At 35.1% G+C, this 22906-nt stretch overlaps 1 pseudogene; it reads right to left on the bottom strand.

The window, feature by feature from the left end:
* Positions 1 to 4835: 4835 nt before the first annotated feature.
* On the bottom strand, positions 4836 to 22620 carry LOC133752619 (microtubule-associated protein tau-like; annotated as a pseudogene).
* Positions 22621 to 22906: the final 286 nt, after the last annotated feature.

The following is a 22906-nucleotide window of genomic DNA, read 5'->3' as shown; positions in this document are numbered from 1 at the left end:
ATGGGGATTGGTAAAGTGTTTCACAGACATAACTAACTCCAAATATGTTATGACTAATAAAATGCTTTTAACAAAAATGTATACTGTACTAGAGTAATTAATGTTTATTCTCACAAGGTCTGATAGACATGATCAAATTATCTTTTCTTCTTATGTTTGCATTTGGAAAAAAATCTATTCCTACTTATGAGAGAAAATGTATGATATGAATGTGTATAAGTAATAAGATCTTGAGTCCACCAAATGTTTTCCTTTAACTACTACTTTGCTTAGCCTTGTTCTCCACATATGTTTTTCCCTAGGATAATACCAATTTATCATTTATGGAGTCATACATCATGAGGTGTTCTACCTTACCTGTAATATCCCTTCAGATGTGTAAAAAATTGATTTTGCCATATTTATACACAAGTCATCTCTTAATTCAAAAAGTATGTATTGAATATCTCATTTGTACCAGATATTGTACAATCTGCTGCAAATCTGATGATGACCAAGTTAGACATAATATTTTCATTCCTTGATACAAGGAAGAAAAGTAACAGAGAATAGAATTATATAGAATATATATATATATAGAATATATATATATAATTATATACTACTATAGCATTAATGATGATTTTGTTTTAAAACTTGTATCAGTGAAGTTGAACCTGAATATTTTCACTTGAGTATTGTTGAGATCCCTTGCCTATTTTCCTAGTGGACCGTGGAGTTTTTACTTTCTATTTGTTGAACTCTTTAGTGGAGCCATTAAACCTTTTAATCTAATGGAAAATTAAATTATGTTACCTCAATAAATAAATGAATAAAATTGGATTTTATTGAATTTTATTTTAAGTGAACTTTCCTAAAAATCCTTTGGAGGATTTTTAAGCAAGGGGTGGAATATGACAATTTATATTTCTAATGGCTCATTCTGGATACATATTTACATGCACATACACAGAAATGGATATGTATGCATGTATATATATATATGTATGTGTGTATGCATATATATATAAACTTCAAAAAGTTTATGGCAAATGCACGTTGAAATTTTTTTTATTTCAAGGGAGTGAAAAAGAGAGGCAGAGGCAGAAATGTCCCATGTGCTGGTTGATTCCCCAAATGCCTAGACAGGTAGGTCTAGGCAAGCCTGATCTGGGAAATGAGATGTCAATCCAGGTCTCCCATATGGGTGGCAGGAACTCAACTACTTGAGCCATTACTTGCTTCCTCCCAAGGCATCGATTAGCAAAAAGCTAGAATTGGAAGCATTGCTGAGAATCAAACCCAGGGACACTGGGATGGAATGTAAATGTTCCAAGAGGCACCTTAACTTCTGTGCCAAATGCCCATTACCACATTAGCTTTTTCAAAAAGTGATTTGTTTATTTATTTGCAAGGTAGAGTTACAGACAGAGGGAGAGACAGAGAGAAAGGTCTTCTGTCCTTTGGTTCACTCCCCAAATGGCTGCAATGGCTGAAGATGAGCTGATCCGAAGCCAGTAGCCAGGAGCTTCTTTCGGGTCTCCCACCTGTGCCCAGGGGCCCAAGCACCCAAGCCATCCTCTACTGCTTTCCCAGGCCATAGCAGAGAAGTGGACAGGAAGTGGAGCAGCTGCGACATAAACCAGAGCCCACATGGGATGCCGGCATCACAGGTGGATGCCTAGCATACCACGCCATAGGGCCAGCCCCACTACATTATCTTTTATTTTAATTCAATTTTTCTATGAGGTTTTTGAAGTCCTCTTATATACGTCCCTTTTGATTTATATTTCTTTTATTACTCTGGTTTACTGTATCTAGATGTGCTTCATTTTTACAATGTTGCTCCTTCAAGAGGGCTCCTATTGCACAAGTCGGCAGCAAATGAACTGAATTTGGGGTGCAGATGTGTTTTGTTTGGCCCATTCAGCGTTTTATTACAAGTAAACTTGGATTCCAGTGTTTCACATAAAAATCCAGATTCTTGCTTTTCTGGAAATCTGTACTAGTGACTCTAAGTCTGCCTTCCCACATGAGGACAAGAAGGTAGAACAGAGTATCTTTTGCCCCCTTGAAATAAAACTTGCATTCTTTTATTATCATTGTCCTAGACATCTCCACCAGGCCTCGTTCACTTATATGTATAACCTTATAGCACCTCCAGACACATAAGTGATCTAGACCTTCATACTTTGTGTCAATATCGTTAATATACTTCTACTGCCTAGAACAGAATAAGTGCATGCTTGGTACTCAATAAGCATTTGTTAAATTAGTGACTATTATATACACACCTAGATTTGCAAGTTTCTTGAAGAAATAATCATTTTCTATGTTTCTGAATTCACTCCCGGTGTTAATACAGTGTCCTGCTCATATTAGATATTCAATAAATATTTAATAGATTGGAAACTGTAAAGAAGCTTGGTCACATGATATATGTAGTGTGCTGAATGATCTGTCTCCAGGATATAATTTTTAAAGTATAATTTCTTAGTCATATGCAATAAAAAGCACTAGACTGGTAGTCAAGAAACTGAGATTGCAATCCCAATTCTACTGAGAGATTGTGTGGCCATGGACAAGTGACATAGCTTTGTTAGTCCTCTGCATTTTCATCAGTAAACAGTTACCTGCTTTATAGGCTTAATTGTCATTAATAGAAGTTAACGAAATCGTATAGTTTTGGGTTTTTATGTATTTATGGAGTCATCAGAGGTATTTAACTTTATATCTCTTAAATTCTTGTTAATTTATGTTAAAATATTTTTAATGTTAGTAATGTTAATGATGGGTGACTACTATAATCAAGTTTGTAGCTCATTTGCTATGTGTCATAGTTCATGCAAATATTCTGTTCAAGTTAGTTTCACAGAACAAAGAACTAAGATAGAAGAAAAGTATCAACTAACTTCTCTCTATGCTAACCATATTATGGGAAGCTCTAATAAAAGCAATATTTTTTTGTGTAGTGATAGAATGCCTAATAGCAAGAAAATAATTTTAAAAAAAATCTACTGGGGCTGGCATTTCAGTGTAGTAGGTTAAACTTCCCCCCTGCAGTGCCAGAATCCCATATGGGTGCCAGCTCAAGTCCTGGCTGCTCCACTTCTGATCCAGTTCCCTGCTAAAGGCCTGTGAAAGCAATAGAGGATGGCCCAAGTGCTTGCACCCCTGCACCTGCATGGGAGACCCGAAGGAATCTGCTGGCTCCTGGCTTCGGATAAGCCCAGCTATGGCCATTGAAGCCATTTGGGGAGTGAACAAGTGGATGGAAGACCTTTCTCTCTGTAACTCTGCCTCTTAAATAAATAAATACATCTTTAAAAAAGCTATTATTCCCCTATACCTGTAAACTTAAATATATATGGTGAAAGCAGGATTGAGAGAAAAGGCAGCATTGTTAATTTTATGAAAACTAATTAGGGTTAAAATTTCTCTTCTTGTGATGCGGAGTAATTGAGTCATGGTTCATGTTTACAAGTATAATTATGGAGTCTCTGTAGCGCAATATCCAATTCCAATGTTAGGAATAATTGCCCAATACTTGAAAATGGGCAAAAGAGATTACACAGTGTCATTTCAGAAATAGGTCTGGGAGTTACTCATTGGACACTCTCAGCTTTATATGATTCCATAATTGTAAGCACCTTCAATTAACTTGTTATTTTATATCTTTGTGGGGTTAACTGTTACATGTGGAAAACTGACTATAGTGAAAATGACTCCTGTTCATAGATATGCAAATGAATTTTTCTGCTCATGATGCAGCTTATTGCTGTACTGTAGAAATAATGATCTCTAACGTTGCATTTTATTGCCTTATAGAATATTAACCAGTTTTGTAATTACAAAAATCATTTAAACATTCTTGATTTATATATATATATATAAATAGAAATAGAAATATATAGAAAGTATATATATATATATATACTTCAAGTTTTTGTTTGAACTTTCTCAATATCTTACTGCTTCTTTCATTAATTAAAGAATTATATAAAATATTTGACATATCAATTTTGTAATTTGTGTCTGAGTCATGTTTTAACTTTGAAAATTATGCTTTAGCAATAGTGCAGGTTGTATCTTTCTAGAAACAGTGAAGAAGAAAAATAATCAGAGATGGAAAGGGCCTGAAAGCTTTTAATCCCATAGAAATAATAGCATATCACGCAAAATACACAAAAAAGTTGCTTGTAGCTTTCCTTGCAAAAGGGAAAACCTGGAGATAATCTAAGAGTGCATCAAGAGAAGACTAAGTAAATAAGGTACTTAAATGCTAGAAGGATACTATGCAGCCATTAAAATAGATGAGGTGGGCACATGTTAATGTCCTGACATACAGTAATCTCTGAGGCTTATTGTTATGCAAGAAAAGAAAGTTGTGTAACCCTTTTAAAGTACAATCCTGTATAAAGAAAATGGGAAATAATGCTGTCTTTTTCTATGTGTCTGCATAGAGTATATCCAAGTGATTATGTATCTATAGAAAATGTGTAAAATATATGTAGAAACTGATGAAAATAGTTATCTCTGGAGAATAGGATTTAGCTCAAAGACTTTGAAGTTTTATTCTATACATTTCTATAAGAATTTGTGTGTTTGTGTATGTGTGTGTGTGTGTGTGTGTTTTCAAACTGTTTTGTTATGAGCTCCCATTAGTTTGGAAATTTGCCCTCAATCTCATCACTAGTTTTGAAGATCTGGGCCCAAGACCAGTGACAAAAGCAGGTCAGGTGATGATCCGATGAACCCGTCTGTGAGTGGCAACCAGGGAGGGTCAGATCATCTCGCTTTTCCCCAAACTCTCACTGTCTCTTCTTTACATGAGTGTAACGGCCCTGGAGGCCTGATCACAAACACTGTTGGACCGTGGAGGGGGGCACTTCATCAGCCAGTGTGGCGAGCTGGGGACGAGTCCACCATGTTGATGCTGTTGGTGAAGGGAAGGTTGATGAGGTACCACAGAGACTTTTCCTCAGACACCATGGGCGACTTGTACAAAATTTCTGCTCTGTGGTCTGTCTTGGGTTTGGCATTCTCATGGAAGGTCAGCTTGTGGGATTTTGATATTTATATTTCCTCTGCTAGAGACGTTGGTGATATTACCCAGGGACCTGGTCCTCAGATTTTACCTCCACCTGGTCACATCCTGGTTTATGATGGAAGTTGCCCAATGAACCACGTTTAGAGTTCAGCATGCTCAGGTTCACGGGTATGTAGACTATTTGCACATTCCTGCTGCCCAGCTGGTGCTTCAGGATTTTGGTGGAGCCAATCTTGGATTTGATGTTCTTCAGAACTGGCATGGGTACAGATGCTATTTGCAGGCAGCTCTTGGTGGAGGACAGGGACTTGGGTGGAGAGCAGACCGCTGCCAACTTCTAGAGATCCCTGGTGGGTGGGGTGGGCAGAGACTGAGTGCAGGAGTGGCTGTTGGGGGTACCTGGGGATTTGGGGCTGCTGTAGCCAATGTGACCCCCAAGATTTTCCAGATTCACCTGAGGACAAAAATACCTCATGCTGCACACCAAGAATTTTTTAAATTAAAAGTTGTGCATTGTTTTGGTAATTGAAAAAAGAAAAATGACGGAAATGATCATCTGAGCAACAGAATAAATATGTAGGTTTGTATTATTACCCAAAGTATAAACTAAATATCCATGAGTAATAGAGTTAGAAATAAATGATTGAATGAAGAAATAAATGGGAGAGAAAAGACAAATCTTTCTTATATAACAATTCCAAATTGTGTGTGTGTATGTGTGTGTCTCTGTGTGTGTGTGTTTAGGAAGTAGAACTTCTCACTCTCCCCCTTTGTGTGTAGACTTTATTGGTTTCCAAAGGAAAGAGTATAGAAAGGAAAAAATAGTACATTTACAGTATAGAAATATTGCAAGACAGAATTAATGCCCACCCACGCAATATGTCCATGTCTGAATGCCCAGCGTCTGAAAAATGTATAATGTTACTTGGAAAATTGGGAATTAATGTTGCAGAAGGACTCAACATTGATATTTGTATGTTCTTATAATAGAAAAATTATCCCAGATTATCTGACTTAGTCTAATATAATCACAAGAGTCCTTAAATAGAGTAGAGGAAGGCAAGAGAAGACATAGTCAGAGGGAGACCTGATTGGAAGCAGTAGTGATTGATGTGACATGAGTTTCAGACACATGGTTGTTTTGACGATGGAGTGAGGAAGCAATGAGACATAAATACAGATGGCCTCTAGAAATTAGGAAAGGCAATGGAATTGGTTCTCTCAGACACATCACATAAAGAAATGGAGTCCTTGGGGCCGACATTGTGTCTGCCGGCAACACCTGCATCCAATATGAGCTCTGGTTCAAGTCCCAGCTGTTCCACTTCCCATCTGACTCCCTTCCAATGTGCCTGGGAATGCAGTAAGTGATGGCTCAAGTTTTTGACCCCTGTCACTTGTGTGGTAGACCCAGATGGATTTCCAGGCTCCTGGCTTCAGCCTAGCCCAACTTCAGTTACCTACAGCCATATGGGGAGTGAATGAGTGGATGGAAGATCTCTCTCTCTCTTGCTCTCTCGCTTTCTCCTCTCATCTGATCTCTTCCCCTTCATCTCTGTAACTGCCTTACAAACAAATAAATAATTCATTAAAAGTAAGAGAAAGAAATGCAGCCCTGTCAATACCTTGATTTTATCCCATGAGACCTGAACTTCAGAACTGTGCAATGATAAATTTGCATTGTTATCAACCACTGAGTTTTAACAAATTTTATGTCAGCCATAAAAAATTAATACAGATCCACCCTAATCAGATAATCAAGATTAATGCCACCAGTGATAAATCATGTAGTTGCCATATACTCCCTGATATGATAAGGACACTTGATTTCTGTGGTATCCTTACCAAAATCTTGTTACCCCAGTACAAGAATAAAAATACTAGAAAAACTCCAACAGAGGAACATTCTCAAAGATACCTGACCAGCACTCCTTAAACATATAACTTTGCTTTATACTTTTGCCAAACTAATGGTTAAGCATGTTATGCTACTATAGTTTTAATGATCTGTGATTACTTTAAAATTTAGTGTATATGGGTAAAATGGTCATTTTTATATTTAAATATTGTTTATATCCATTGTCTGTATTCCCGTCAAACTAGGGTCTTTTTGCTTTTTACTTGTTAAACTTGTTTGATAAAGCTTTAAGATTTTTGTGGTGATATATATATTTAAAATATGTTATCTCAAAAATAATTTAAAAATAAAAATAAAGGGAGAGGGAAGGACAGTGGTGGGAGAGAGAGAGGGAGAGGTAGGGAGAAAGGGAATATCATTATATTTTTAGAATTGTATCTACAAACAGTACTGAATATTAAAAACTAATTTAAAATTAAAACAAAAAAAATTTAAGGATTTATTTATTCACTTGAGAGGCAGAGTTATAGATAGAGAGAGGGAGAGATGGGGGGAGGGGGAGGTCTTCCATCCACTGTTTACTCCACAGATGGCTGCAATGGCCGGAGCTGGGTCAATCTGAAGCCAGGCGCCAGTAGCCAGGAGCTTTTTCGGGGTCTTCCACACCAGTGCACTTGGGCCATCTTCTACTGTTTTCCCAGGCCAGCAGCAGGAAGCTGGATTAGAAGAGGAGCAACCAGGACAGGAGCAGCCAGGATTTGAATTGAGGCCCATATGGGATTCTGACACCACAGGCAGAGGCTTAACCTACTATGCCACGGTGCCAGCCCCCAAACAAACAAACAAAAAACATTAAAAGAAAAACACAAAACTCTCAATATCAAAAAAAAAAAAAGGAAAAAAAAGGAGAAGACTGAGAAACAAGCTCAGGCTAGAGAATATTGAGAATACATGATAACCAGAAATATTGTAGGTTACATCCTGGGACTGAAAAAGGACAGAAGTAGAAAAACTTATGTAATTTGAATAAAGGTTAGTTTATAGAAATGTATCAATGTTAGTTTCTTAGTGATGACAGATGTACTATAGTTATATAAGATGTTAACAATAGGGGAAGGGGTCAGCGCCATGGCTCACTTGCTTAATCCTCCACCCGCAGTGCCAGCATTCCATATGGGCGCCAGTTCTAGTCCCGGTTGCTCCTATTTCAATCCAGCTCTCTACTATGGCCTGGGAAAGCAGTAGAAGATGGCCCAAGTGCTTGGGCCCCTGCACCCGCATGGGAGACCGGGAGGAAGCATCTGGCACCTGGCCTCACATTGGCACAGTTCAGGCTGTAGTGGCCATTTGGGGGGGGTGAACCAATGGAAGGAAGACCTTTCTCTCTGTCTCTCTCTCTTTCTCACTGTCTGTAACTCTCCCTCTCAAATAAAAAAATAGGGGAAACTGGGAGAGGGATACGTAGGAAATAAAGGATAAAATGTATATGCTATATAATTTTTCTCCCCTCCTATTTTTTTTATTCTTTAAAAATGAGTGAATGCCACCGTGGAGGTGCATCTAAGTAAAAATTAACTTTATCCTTGCAGATTGGGAAAATTAAATGTTCACCAAAAACTTGCAACTATCTGAAGCAGTGAATAGAGTAGGGAAGGTGAACTGAATAATACTAGCTGCATCTCACCTTTCTTTCTCTGTCAGAGAGGGAGAGAGAAAGATATTCTCTGCTACTGGACTTCCTGCCCTTAAAAATACTCTATATTGAACATTAATAATGTGTTTCCCATTTTTGTCTTCCCTAGTACAGGATTGCCACCATAGTTGACCCAGAACACCCTCAAGTATCTTCACAGAGTGATGATGTAGATGAAATTCAAAATGTATATAAAATAATGCAAAAAAGAAGGTTATTCATCTTTGTGCTTTAAAATATGTGAAAATCATAGCCTTGAAATTCTTATAAATTCTTTCTCTTCCTCCTTAATATCATTAATGGTGAGGCCAGATCAGATTTGGAGAAAAGGAATTTACATACATGAGGAAAAATGAAAGGTTTAAATTTTTCTGAATCCAGAGGACTTTGACTTGAAAAATGATGTTATTTATTTAATAAATGACAGCCAAATTGTGAGTCACTATTATGGTATTAAAGGAGTGAAGATAACACTGAAGGCAGGTAGGGTTCTGACCCTCATTCCACACTAAGGACTCTGGATAGCAATATCCTCTCAGTCTGTCCCTGTCTTCTCCCTGTGTTAGCCTGATACTGTCATATCAGTTAATCTGTGCAAATTGAACACCAGATATTTCACTTTCCTGAATTACCTTATTCCTGTGTGGTTTAAAAATTTGTTTGAGAACCAGTGGTGCTTCCTGTGGGCCCTCCAAGACATGACAAAGTGATTTAGCAGTATAGGTTGGAGTTGGACCACATGGCTGGGTGGCTCAGTGGAGAATATGGTTAGAGAGAGGACTTAAGCAGTCAGTCGCAGTGGAGGTGACAGCTTTAGTCAAGAATGGTACCAGCTCTCACCAAGTCAAGTGAGAAGCAAGGGTCATGGATTACATTAACCATATCTGTAGCTCTGAATGACAGCACAACAATGTGGGAAAAGGACCAGAGGAAGTCAGGGACCAGACACCCAAAGGTCAAACTATATTGCTTCTCCATGAGGCCACATAAGCCACACAACTACATTGATGCCTAGAAATAAGGGAATAGGGAAAGCTGTCTTAGAGACTGAGTTATTTTACCAAGAGAAACTGAATAGTACTTAAAGAGGTTGCTTTTATATTATATACAACCTCTACCAATGATATTGCAAGATACCTGGTGAAATGACATACAAATATTCCCAGACTGCAAGATCTCAGCAGTGGGGTCTGTTTTCCATCAGCCCCTCCCTTTAGCAGGGAGCTTATCTCTTTCTTACTCAAATAAAGCTTCATTTCTTCTCCTCTCACTGTTGTATATGGTCTCCTAAATTGTTGTTGATACCAGGACACCCAAATCTCCCATAGGAATATACTTTGTATGCTTTTCTTCTGCTACTTTCCCTGGTCAAAATCAGCATGCCTTTTTTCTATTCAGCCATCTTGGAATCCTCAAATATTTTTTTCAAATCATATTTCACTGTAGCTGCTGTTTCCAGCAGCCCAGTTTGTATATACATCCTCCTCTCCGGCCTTGAAAGAGACATGAACATCTAGATACAGTAATCTCAAGAGACTCCAAGCAGAGTCAACCAAAATAAATCTTCTCCAAGATATTTTGTAGTCACATACTCAAAAGTTAAGGACAAGGTTAGAATCCTAAAGAGAGCAAGAGAAAAACATCAAGTTACATTTTAAATGTAAAACTAATAAGGCTAATATCCAACCTCTCAACAGAAACCCTAGAGGCCAAAAATGAGTAGGATGGTATATCCAAGATGTTAAAAGGAAAAAAAAAAATCCAACCAAGAATATTATGTCCAGCGAAGCTATCACTTAGAAATTAAGCAGAAATAAGGTATTTTACAGTTAAGTAAAACCAGAGAATTCACCACCACCAGACACTCCTGAGGAGAAATTCTGAAGGGTGACCTACATTAGAAGTAAAAGTCATGAAAACACCAGATTCACTAACAGAGCATCCAGTTAGCAAAACAACATCAATGCAAATGGATTGAACTCAATACCCAAAAAACTTAAGTTAATTGAATGGATAAAAATCCAAGATCCCATTTAAACTGTTTTAAATTATGAAAAGACAAAGAAGGACATTACATTTTGATAAAAGACTTGATTCAGTAAGAAGATATATCAGAAATATATATGCACCCAACACAAGACCAATCAAAGATATGTAGAAAAAACTATTAGAATGTAAAAGCAGAGACAGACTCTAATACAATAATTGGGGGTGACTCCACCCCACTGTCGACAATGGACAAATCATCCAGTCAGAAAATCAATAAAGGTATAGCAGAGTTAAAACATAATATCGAGTAAGTGAATATAACAGAATTACAGGGCATTTTACCCAACAGCTAAGGAATATAAATTTTTTTCCTCAACACATATCACATTTCCTAGGATTGACCATATATTGTGCCACAAAACAAGTCTTCATAAATATAAAAATAATGAAATGATACCATAAATCTTTTCAGACCACAAAAGAATGAAACTATAAATTAATATGAAGAATAGAACACTGAAGAATAGAACACTTATAAATACATGGAAATTAAACTACATGCTATTGAATGATCAATGGGTCATTGAAGAAATTAAAAATGAAACCAAAACTTTCCTGTAATGAATGAAAATGAAAACACAAGATATCAAAATTTGTGGGATACATCAAAAGCAGTATTAAGAGTGCAGTTTATGGCATTAAGTGCTTACATTAAAAAAGAGACATGTCTCAAATAAATGATCCAGTGATATGTCTCAAAGATTTAGAAAAACAAGAACAAAATCAGTAGGAGGAGACAAATGATAACAATAAGAACAGAAATAAATGAAATTAAAATGAAAAACTATATGAAAGATCAACAAAACAACAGGCCATTTTTGTAAAGCAGATAAACAAAACAGAAAAACCTTTAGCCAGACTAACAACAAAATAGAAAAAAAATTCAAATGAATAAAATTAAAAACAGAAAGCAGACATTACAAATAATACCACTGGAATACAATAGATCCTAAAAAACTACTATGCAATTTCCAATTTAAAAGTCAGCGAACTCTAAAGGCTTCTATAGCCTTGGCAACTCATGACTAGAGCCTAGGGAGATTACTGACACCATAAACAAGAGTGTCAAATTGTTAAGTCAGCAACAGGAGTCACTGTGTACTTACATCTCATGTGGGATCTGTCCTTAATGTGTTGTCTAATGTGAAGTGATGCTATAACTAGTACTGAAACAGTATTTTTACACTTCGTGTTTCTGTGTGGATGCAAACTGATGAAATCTTTACTAAATATATACAGAATTGATCTTCTGTATATAAAGATAATTGGAAATGAAAAAAAAACCTGGTGTTAAATTGGAAATGGCATAGAAAATTAATTAATTATTAAAAAATATCATGTAGGATCTCTGTCTTTAATGTGCTGTACACTGTTATTTAATGCTATAACTAGTACTCCAACAGTATTTTTTCACTTTATGTTGCTATGTGGGGGCAAACTGTTGAAATCTTCACTTAATATATAATAAACTGATCTTCTGTATATAAAGAGAATTGAAAATGAATCTTGATGTGAATGGAAGGGGAGAGGGAGCGGGAAAGGGGAGGGTTGCGGGTGGGAGGGAAGTTATTGGGGGAGAAAGCCATTGTAATCCATAAGCTGTACATTGGAAATTTATATTCATTAAATAAAAGTTTAAAAAAATAAAAATTAAAATGAAAAATTTTTTAAAAATAAAAAAAACTACTATGAAAAACTATATGCTAATGAACTGGAAAACCTCGAAGAAATAGATAACCGCTTACATTAATCTTATTGGGGAAAATTGTGATGTATTCTAACCCAACCCTAAATACTCCCAAATGTTTTACACATAGCCAAATAAATTAGTGGAAGTGTGAAAACAAGTTTGTGTAGGAATAAACATGACTTTTCAAGTGTGTAGTAAATGAGGGCCCAATGTTCTTACTCAAAAGAGAAGTGAGTGGAACACAAGGGTAGTTGGCCTTGGAAGGTGGATTCTGCTTTCTTTACATTTTGGTCATCTTTTTGTGGGCTTCTGGTTACCTTGCTTTGAAATCATTCTTAAAAACAGATTTATAAAATAGGGAAATATTGTGGGGCAAAGTAAAGGCTAAGCTTGGAGTGGATTTTTTAAATTCATTTGGAATGTTTTTTGTTTATTTGTGTTTAACTGATGCATAAGTGCTGTACATCTGTATGGGATACCATGTGATGTTTTGATACATGTATACATCGTGTAATGTGCAAATCAGGGTAAACATATATATCTCCTCAAACATACATCATTTCTTTGTGGTGGAGACATTAAAAACCTTTCCTTTGGAAAAAAAAAAAAGAGATAAACTCCTGAACACATATAATCAACCACAATGAAATCAAGAAGATATAGACAACCTAAACAGACCCATGAAAAGTAGTGAGATTGAAGCAGTAATTAAAAGTATTCCATCAAGGAAAAGTCCAGGGCTTCATGGCTTTACAACTGAACTCTACAAAACATTTAAAGAGGAACTAACTCAAATATTTCTTATTCCAAAATATTGAACAGGATGGAACTCTGCCAAACTTTTTATGAGGTCATCATCACTCTGATCCTAAAACTGAACAAAGACAAAACATGAAAAAAAAAAAACAAAAAACTACAGCCCTATATCCTTGATGAACATAGATACAAAGATCTCAACAAAATACTAGCATACTGACTCCAAAACTACATCAGAATGATCATGTATCACAATCAAGTGGGATTTACTTCAGAGATACAAGGGTGGTTCAAAATTTCAACATTTACAAATCAATAAATGTCATGTCACATCAACAGAATGAAGAACCAAAACCATATGGTCATCACAAATCATACACAGAAAGCATTTGACAAGATTCAACACTCATTAATGATAAAAACCCTCCACAAATTAGCTATAGAAGGAACATGCCTCAAAATTATAAGGGTTATATATGACAAACCAACAACCAATATCATACTGACTGGGGAAAAATTTGAAAACATTTCCTCTCAGATCTGGAACAAGACAAAATGTCCACTTCCTTCACTCACATTCAATATAGTACTAGAAGTATCTGCAAGAGCAATTATGGGGGAGAAGGAAATAAAGGCCATCAAAATTTAAAAGAGGTAGTAAACATATCCATGTTTGCAGATTACATAATGTTGTGCAGAGAAAAGCCTAAACACCCCCAACAAAGAGGTGTTAGAATTGATAAACCAATTCAATGAATTTGAGTTTACAAAATAAATATTCAAAACACAGTAGCTTTTTAACAATATTAATGGCAAACTCACTGAAAGAGAAATTAAGAAAGAAATCTCATTCACAATAGCCACAAAAATAGTCAAATATTTAGGAATAAATTTAAGCAAAGAAGTGAAACATCTCTACATGAAAATTATAAATAATTTGATGAAAGAAATCAGTTAGATACAGAAAAATGGAGAGGTATTCTTTGTTCATGAATTGGAAGAATAAATATCATAAAAATGTCTATACTACCTAACACAATCTATAGTTTCAATATAATCTCTATAGTAAGACCATTGACATTTTTTACAGAATGAGAAAAAAATCAATCTGAAAATTCATATGGAAACACAGAAGACCTAGAATAGTCAAAGCAATCTTGAGCAAAACAAAACATAACAAAACAAAAATCAAGCTGGAGGTATCAGCCTACTTGACTACAAAGCATACTACAAAGCTATAGAAATTAAAACAGCTTAGCGCTGGTACAAAAACTGACATATAAATAAATGGAACAGAATAGAGAACTCAGAAATCAATCTATGTACATGATGTGCATGCATCCAACTGCATTTTGACAAAAGTGGCCAGACCATACATTAATCACTTCAGCAATTGATGCTGGCAAAACTGGATGTTTTTTTATGTAGAAGAAGAAAATTAGATCCATACCTCTTACCACATGCAGAAATCAACTCAAGATGGATAAGAGACCTAAATAGAAGCCCTGAGACTATGAAGTTGCTGGACAAAAATGTAGGGACAACATTCCAAGATATTCTTCTAGGGGATGACTTCATGGATCCCCGAAACACAGGCAACAAACGCAAGACTAAACAAATATGATTATATCAAACTCCGAATTTCTGCACAGCAAAGGAAATGATCAACAGAGTGAAGAAACATCCAATAGAATGGGAAAAATATTTGCAAGCTACCTATCAGACAAACGGTTAATATCCAGAATATATCTGCACTCAAAAAACTCAACAACAACAAAAAAAGCCATACAGTTAAGAAATGGGCAAGTGCCTCAACAGACAGTTCTCAAACAGATACAAATATGCAACAAATTTATGAAGAAATGTTCAATATCACTAGCTGTCAGGAAAATGTAAATCAAAACAACAGAGATACTATTTTACCACTGTCAGAATGGCCATTACCCAAAAGACAGTAATGAATGCTAGTGAGGAAGTGAATAAAAGGGAATGCTTACACTGCTGGTGGAAATGTAAGTTAATGCATTCATTGTGGAATACAGTATGGGAGTTCTTTAAAAAACTGGAAATTAAATTGCCGTATGATTCAGAAATCCCAGTGCTATGTATATACCCAAAAGACATGAACGTGGTGTATCAAAGAGATTCCTGCTCTATCATGTTTATAGCAGCACTGTTCACAATAGCCAAAATATGGACTTAACCAAGATGTCCATCATCAGATGAATAGATGAGAAAATGTCACACACACAGAGTTGAATATTATTCAGATATAAAAAATGAAATTCTACCATTTGCTTAAAAATGTATGCAACTGTAGGACATAATGTTGAGTGAAATAAGCCGTACACAGAAACACAAACACCTCATGTTCTCCCTTAAATATGGGAGCTAAAAGGTAAAAAGGAAAAAAAGAACATAAAACTTAAAAGAGAAAAATGCCTGTGTGTATCAGTATTGCTGCAAATATAGTTTTGTCAAACTTTGTTTTGTATCTTTGTCAAACCAATGGTTAAGAATGCTACACTACTATAGTTTTAATGATCTCTAATTATTTTAAAATTTATTGTATATGGGTAAAATGGTCATTTTTCCATTTAATATTGTTTTTAGCCCTGGCATATATTACCAGTGACTATGGTCTTTTTACTTTTCACATGTTCATCTCTTTATTAAATGTAGCATTAAGTCCTTGACTGCAATGTTAATTAAAAATGTTATCTCAAAAACTAAAAAGAAGGAAGGAAGGGAGAAAGGAAGAGAGAGAGGGAGAGAAAAGGAAAAGCGACTTTACATACATTATAGTATTTGATCCTCTGAAATGTAATAAATATATGCTAATATTATTATTTTATGGATGAAGAAACTATTATTAAATATGTAAAGTAAGGAGCCACAGCTGTGGCATAGTAGGTTAGACCTCCGCCTGCAGTGGCAGCATCCCATATTGGCACTGGTTCATGTCCCGGCTACTCCTCTTCTGATTCAGATCTCTGCTTATGGGTTGGGAAAGCAGTGGAAGATAGCCCAAGTGGTTGGGTCCCTGCACCGAAGTGGGAGACTCAGAAGAGGCTCCTGGCTCCTGACTTCAGATCAGCTCAGCTCTAGGCATTGTGGCCATTTGGGAAGTGAACCAGTGGATGGAAGAACTCTCTCTCTCTCTCTCTCTCTCTCTCTCTCTCTTTCTGTTACTCTGCCTCTCAAATAAATAAATAAGATCTTTAAAATATGTAAAGTTATTTGAGTATATAAAAATAATAATTTGGTGGGGCACAGACATATACCCCAGTTTGTCTGACTCTAAAGCTTGACTTCCTTATTACTAAGCCAATAAAGTTAGGAGGAAAAATTCTATCTCTTAAAGTATAGCATTCAGTTTTGAAACTAAGCAGATTTTACAAAGGTTGTTGAATATTCTAATAAATTTATGCTAATATAAGACAACTTTATGCTTAATGAAACTTCCATATTTAGAAATTAAGTGGCTGTTGAATTGAATCTGAAATGACTACAAGAAAATACTCTGACAGAGGATATAAAAATACCAGTGGCTGCAAAAGACTAACATGACTATTGAAAAGTTCTAGTAGGATTTTTTTCCAAGGAAAAAGTTGAGTGCTCTATTTAGATTTGATTTTTATAAATATACAGCTATATAACTTAAAAATTAAAAAGGAAACTAACACTAAATTTCCATTTCTTATCTATCATACAATTTTCTTTTTGCTTTTAGAAACTGCATTATAGGACTGTAAAGAACAGCTGGTCTAACATATAAATGTACACGTAAGGAAATAACCACTTAGAGGTGATATGGTTTGCCCAGATCACATTGAGATTAGTGTTAGAGCCAAGACTAAAGTCTTGGTCCTTTGCTTCTTTGCCCATTCCTCTTTATACTCCATGTTTTATACCAAATGTTCACTGCATGATAGTAACTTTAGAAGTCTGTTACATGCATATGAAAATCATTTTTATTAAGTCTAAAGGCTTATAATTTTAGCTTGTGATTTAAAAATAAAGATATTTGAGTAATTTGATATGAAAATGAAAATGTGTTGAATTTTTTTCCATATATTTAACTGGAAAAACCAGTGTACTTTTTAAAGGAAAATATGATTCTCTTTGGCTACATCATTATTACCACTTCTGAGTGAATCAAAATTGGAAACAATATTTAAGGAGCAAATTTATACACAAGTAGATGAGACTGAAGAAATAGAGACAGAAAGTAGCTTTGGACAAACAAGCAATTAAAGGGCCTAAATAAAATTGCAAGTTTTGATTACTCATGTTTCAGTGTTTATCTACTAGTCATAGGTTGTTATCATTCTTCTTTGATCCCATTGGTTTTCACTAGTTTTATTTACTTTTTTACTTTTTACTTTTAAAAATTTTTAACAGATACATGAAAACTATATATATATGTATATATATATATAAATTTATGAGGTACCATATTTTGTTTTTGATGTATGTAAACACTATATGTAATACTCAAATCAAGGTAAACATATGTATTTCTTCAAAAATTTCCTTGTAAAAAATCAAAATCTTTTTGTCTAGCTTTTTAAAGAAATGTAGTAAATTATCATTTTCTGTGGTCACTCTACTGTGCAATAGGGCAACAGAACTTTTTTCTCTTTACCATAACTTACTACCTATTAATCAATTTTCCTCAACATTCCCTCCCATACTTTCCCCAGTCTCTTATAACCACCATTCTGCTATCAACTGCTATGAGATCAATGTTTTTAGATTCTGCTTATGAGTGAGAATTTATAATACTTGTCATTCTGTCCCTGGGTTATTTCACTTGACATAATGATCTCTGAGTTCTATTGATGTTGTCACAAAGGACAGGAATTCAGCCTTTTTATGGCTGAATACTATTCAATTGTGTATATTTATAACATTTTATTTTCCATTCATCACTTGATAGACACTTAGGCTAATTCCATTTCTTGGCCATTTGTGGAAAATGCTGCAAAACACGTGATATTGCAGATGTCTCTGCAACAGACTGATTTCATTTCCTATCGATATATATCCTGTAATCACTGGCTTTATTTTTTTAATGGAATTCAACATGAAGACATGATTGAGTCCTGTTCGATAACACAATTGTCATGATTTCAGCAAAGAATTAAAAACTGTCAAAGGAAGTAAGGCATATGCCACAGCTGTGGTCACAGGAGCTTGAAGCAACTAGCAGAACAATTATTTAATTATTTATTTTTTGTTAATGTAAAAAGAATAAATTTTATGTAGTTCATAGATAAACCTCTTAGAATATGATACTTCCCTCCTTGCTTCTCTCATCTTTTCCTTATTTTTTTCTTTTTTAAATTTTTGATAAAATATTTTAATTTATAATCACAGCCTTAATGCTGTATTAAATAAAGAATTCAACAAGTAAAAAGTAGAGAGACCACTGTTCAGCAGGGATATAGACAAGGGCTATAAACGATAATCAAATCCCAATATGTAAGTTAAATTCATCTCCATTAAGGTTTTTTTTTTTTTACTTCATATATTAGCTACCACAAATCAGAGAAAATATGTTATTTTTTTTCTTTTTGGGTCTGGCTTATTTCACTAAGCATAATGGTCTCCAGTTGCATCCATTTGTTGCAAGATAGGATTTCGTTCTTTTTTAATGACTGAATAGTATTCTATCATATCTGTATCATATCTGTATACCACATTTTCTTTATCCAGTCATCAGCTTATGGACATCATGGCTGATTCCATAGTTTAGCTACTGTGAATTGATCTGTTATAAGCATAATTAATTTTTGTAGCTATTATGAATGATACTGATTTTACCGGTTCTTTCTCAACCACAGCATTTTTAGTGTATATGAATGTGATTGATTTTTGCATATTGATTTTATATCCTGCAGCTTTGCCAAAGTATCTTATGAGTTCCCATAGTCTCTTAGTGGAGTCTTTTGGTTCCCCTATATATAGGATCATGTCATCTACAAACAGGGGACAGTTTGACTTACTCATTTCCAATTTGTATCCCTTTGATTTTTTTTCTTGCCTAGTGGCTCTGGCTAAGACTGCCAGAACAATATTTAATAATAATGGTGAGACTTAAACATATGAAATTTATTATCTTAACTAGAAGCTGCATATTATTTTTCAGAAACGTCTGATTTAAAGAGACACTAGAAGCTTTCTTCCCAATATCTGAGTCAGTATAAATATCCTTTCTATAGCATTTCTGACACCTGTCAAGTATTCATACAGTTTGAATAATTTTAGTGATAAAAATTTCATTACTGACCAAGATAGTACATCTAGGTATTGAATGTATCTTATTGCTAGAAAGATCTTTATTTAGAGCTGATATCTATTTCTTTACCATCTGAATTCATTAGCTCAAATTTAGTTGTTTTGAAAAATATTTAAAGCTGATGCTCAGCCAGTTAAACACAGATACAACCATGCCAGATTTTCATGGCTGTCATTTATTTGGATTGGTCAGAAATCTGTTCCAGCTAGTTAGGTATCCCTGCTGACTGATTACTGTTCCTTACTGGTTATTAATTATTTTGAATAACAGCACAGTACTTTTACAATGATAATGGAATCTCTATAAGGTGAAAAGAACACTGTACTTACAGCAAGGGGTTTAGGTTTGAACACTATCTTCAGTTGCTAATTTCCTTATCTGTCAAATGAGAATGTTCTATTAGATCAATCATTACTAAACTTGGTTATGTGTCAGAATCACTTGGAAAGGTTGTTAAAATACATTCTCCTGGATTCTATCCTAGATTACTGGACCAGAATATTGTTGGGAAAGGGGGTTAAAAGTCTTTGAACGTAGCATGAGATTCAGAAGGATAGGTTATGTAGGCAAGGTGAGTTCAAATATGAGGTTCAGTCCAGATTTCAGGAACAAAATAATTCCAAGTCATTTCATCTGGGCAAAATTCATTTAGTGTTTCATATACAATCATCAAAATATTTTATTGAAGGGAAGTCAGAGGGGTAATTGTAAATAAGTCAGCAATAAAATTTCATGCACAGATATATTGAGTCATGCCTCTCCTTTGAGAAAAGTCCCTTCAATACTTCTGATACAGCAGTCCATAGGGGTGAAACTTTGGATTTCTAGCCTCAAAGTCAGCCCATTGCTCATAGTGAGGCATATTAGGTTTACTAAATCAAGGAAAAATGGCATCCTCCTTTTCTGCTTGTTAGTTTATGAAATTTTATCTTTGAAGCAAAATGATTTTAATTTAAGCCCTTGATTTCTATTGAATTGATTGGGAAGTTTGAGAACACTTTTTAGTGGGTGATACAGAGGAAGAAACAAGTGTTTCTTTGTTCAGGCAATATTTCTTTTTCATTGTACATGGTGCTACTTAAGGTTATTCTGGAAACTTTATTTGGGGATATAAGATACAGAAACAATCAGCCTTACTCACTAAAATGCAGGGAATAGGAAAAATGTTAATGCTGTTTCCCAAATTAGGATGAAAATCAGTAAACCTTAAATTATTTGGTGATTGAGACAGGCCCAAGAAGAGAGCTTAGGGGACCTAAATTATTATGCAGTAGTCAATTATCAGTCCAATTTTCCTGCTTCCTGACTCCAGGATGAGCAAGTAGGTACATGAAACTGGCGACAAGGGAGATAAGAAAGATAAAAGCTAACTTATTAAGCTCAGGAAATGTCTAAGAAGCAGCGTTACATTTATCAAACTCTAATATAGAATAGGAAGTAAAGTTATTTGAGAAAAAAAATAAACAGCATGAGAAGCTGGCGCCGTGGCATAGTAGGTTAATCCTCCACCTGAGGCCCCGTAATCCCATATTGGTGCCGGTTCTAGTCCCGGTTGCTCCTCTTCCAGTCCAGTTCTCTGCTCTGGTCCAGGAAGGCAGTGGAGGATGGCCCGGGTGCTTGGGACCCTGCACCCGCATTGGACCAGGAGGAAGCACCTGGTTCCTGGCTTCAGATCGGTGCAACTCTGGCCATTGTGGCCATCTGGGGAGTGAACCAACGGAAGGAAGACCTTTCTCTCTCTCTCTCACTGTCTAACTCTGTCAAATAAATAAAAAATAAATAAATAAATAAACAGCATAAGAGTGAGAAGTTGACGATATAGGTTGTTTCTAGTTGTGATGGTCAAAGAACACCTCATAGAATAAATAGCATGTAAACTAGATTGAGAAAAATATGTGGAAAGAAATATTTGAAGATTACAGAAGAAATGCAAAGCTCATGAAATGAGAATAACATGGTACATGAAAGTTTGGATGTGTTAGGCATCATATGTATTTCAAGTGATTTTTTCCATTCTGATTCTTTTTGGATTTGTGCTTGTTAATGAGAAAGGGATAAAGGAAAAAGGCTATATTGTAGTGAGTTTTTCAGGTAATATATAAAGGTTGACTTTGCTCATGAAATCACTGTAACAGTATTTGAGCAGGAAAATTATGTAACTTCATCAGAACTACTTATAAGATAAAAACTGTTTGGAGAGAGAAATCATGGAAACACAAAAACCAGGTATAGGAAGTCACTGTTGCCTGGCAAAGGTAGAGAGGGGAATATGAAGTATATTATTCTGTCCTATACCTACTAACTTCCCTCTTCTAAGATGAGTTAAAATGTTTCACTTTAATTTCCCTTATTGTACTCTCCTTGGTAAATATAGTAGAGAGATGGGACGAATACAATACCCCAATAAAATGTGCCATTTTTTAAGATTTATTTATTTGAAATTCAGAGTTACAAAGAAAGAGAAGGAGAGGTAGGGAGGTAGAGAGGTAGAGAGAGAGAGAGAGAGAGAGAGAGAGAGGTCTTCCGTCTCTTCTCATTCCACACTTTTTACACTTGGGCTTTCTTAGATTTCCAGCCACTGTAAGGACTCAGCATCTGACTAAGAGGTGAAGGATAGGAACTAAAAACATATTCAGCGGTGGCTTATTAACTCTTTGTTTGCTAAGTGGTTTTTATTTAGAATTTATTATAAACAAATAAGCCCTTTTAGTTATGATATCATGGATATTATAATTAATTTACTTTCATTCACATCTGAGATAACGAGCTAATTTAAAAAAATTATTTAAGGCATATAAATTTCAGCTATTTCATATATGCAGATTTAGGAACATAGTGATGCTTTCCACCCTATCCAACCTCCTGCCAACATTCCCACCCTTCTTCCTCTTCCCTCTCTTATTCCAACTCTTAATTTATACAAAGGTTTATTTTCCGTTTATTTATACTCATAAGATTAACCCTACTCTCAAAATTCAACAAATAGTATGAAGAAAACAACATTATTCCTCAACAGTAGATACAAGAGCTGTAAACAATCATCAAATCTCAAAATGTCAATTTCACTCCAATACATTGTATTTTAGGTACTCTATTAGTTATCACAAATCTGTCTTTTTGGAACTGGCTTGTTTCACTAAGTATGATGGTTTCCAGTTTTATACAGTGAAACTTAATCATTTCAGGGAAAAAGAAAACTTACAGACTATCAAGATTCTCTTTACTCACCTGAACCATCCATGTCCCTCTGAAGGAAACATCAAAGAGAGATGCGGTGATCTGAACAGATTTTAATAAGGCCTACTTCGTGTGAAATCATTGCTACTGTGCTCTTTATAGAATAAATGCCAAATAATATTTGGGAATTTTTCTTCTCATAAATGTGTTCAGATCAGTAGTATAGAAAAAAAAAAGCAATACAAAACCATCTGCCAACTAAAATAAAGTCAAAGAGAGTTTGTGTACATCTGTCAAAATGGCAAAAACAAAAGAAAACAAGATCAGATAATACCAATTGCTAGCAAGTA

The sequence above is a fragment of the Lepus europaeus genome, chromosome X (assembly GCF_033115175.1).
Source record: "Lepus europaeus isolate LE1 chromosome X, mLepTim1.pri, whole genome shotgun sequence".
Classification (NCBI taxonomy): Eukaryota; Metazoa; Chordata; class Mammalia; order Lagomorpha; family Leporidae; genus Lepus; species Lepus europaeus.
The sequence above is the reverse complement of the archived record's forward strand: the minus strand, read 5'-3'. Positions and strand labels throughout refer to the sequence as shown.